The sequence below is a fragment of the Culex pipiens genome, chromosome 2 (assembly GCF_016801865.2).
Source record: "Culex pipiens pallens isolate TS chromosome 2, TS_CPP_V2, whole genome shotgun sequence".
Lineage (NCBI taxonomy): Eukaryota > Metazoa > Arthropoda > Insecta > Diptera > Culicidae > Culex > Culex pipiens.
Genome location: NC_068938.1, coordinates 23,984,068 through 23,985,204, shown reverse-complemented (window position 1 = coordinate 23,985,204; position 1,137 = coordinate 23,984,068). Strand labels below are relative to the sequence as shown.

Sequence of the window (1,137 nt, the reverse complement as noted above, 5' to 3'; positions counted from 1 at the left end):
TGCGTTACTGGCAGATGTTCAGGAGGAAGCAGCAGCAGTCAGATTGGAAAGTCAATAACATTCCAATTTGAAGCGCAAGCTTTTTTACACTTTGTATAGGAAAAAAATTAAACTTAATAAAACCCATTTAAATTTAAATCTTGTTTGATACTTTAACAAAAATTGTCTAGAAAATATGAAAAAGTTCAAATTCTGAACTTATTTAGAAGTAACTATCACTGAGTGTACTAAGCTGGACTTTTACTTCATCGAGTCAATCCTGTTCCAGGGAAAGAGATTGAGAGTTGACCCCATTCCCTTATGGTTGGCTGGTTGGTTGGTGGTTGTCATGGGTGCTGGCTGCTGCTGTTCCCTGGTTTATGAGCTTGTCGACGTTGTCCTGCAAACCTCGGAAGGGAGGAAAGCTTCTGAAAGATTCCCCAACGGAAGGACGACGATATGAACTGGATAAAATGCAAAAGTGCTTGTTGAATGGTGAGATCTGCTGCTGGAAATTGTGCTGGAATTTCTCAATTGGATTTCGTAACTCGCTCTTCCCTCATGTCGTCATGACACATTCACGAGATATTAGGATGGGACTGGTTGTCGGTGGATGAATGGATGGATGGATAGATGGATGGTATGTGCTGGCTCGAACTATTCCGAAGAGGTCAATGAAAGAGTTATGTTGGAAGTTCCAATATAGGTTAGGATAAAGAAATGCTTGAGATTTTTCCTAAGGGTTTCACAGGAAATAGTAGAATATTCAACCTGAAATAAAAATAATCGCAAAAACCATTTCCTAATACATATTCTAATTTGAAGAGAAAAAAAAACTCCTTCGAGCCGGATTTGAACCAGCGACCTATGGATTTCTGATCATGCCTGAAGCCACATTCAAATCTACAGTCCACTGCTCTACCATCTGAGCTATCGAAGGCTGCAAAGATCTTATATTTTTGACTATAACACTCTAACCACTGAACCTGTCTTAAATCATGATCATGTCGAACAAAACAGCACTTATAAATAACGATCGTGAATCATAGGGACGTGGCGTTACATCGTGCTGCCATCTGGTTTTTCTAAGTGCAAGAGTGGAAAGTGCTGAGTCATCGTCTAAAAATAGACGGCGTCCTATCTCGCCCAGCAAAATGA

The 1,137-nt window shown here is 40.0% G+C and overlaps 1 non-coding gene across 1 annotated transcript; it reads right to left on the bottom strand.

Moving 5' to 3' along the window:
• Nucleotides 1-816: 816 nt before the first annotated feature.
• Nucleotides 817-919, bottom strand: Trnay-gua (transfer RNA tyrosine (anticodon GUA)). The gene is made up of 2 exons: nucleotides 883-919; nucleotides 817-852 (listed from the first exon to the last, which is right to left on the bottom strand). It is a non-coding gene; the product is annotated as a tRNA-Tyr (tRNA).
• Between the last annotated feature and the right edge of the window lie 218 nt (nucleotides 920-1,137).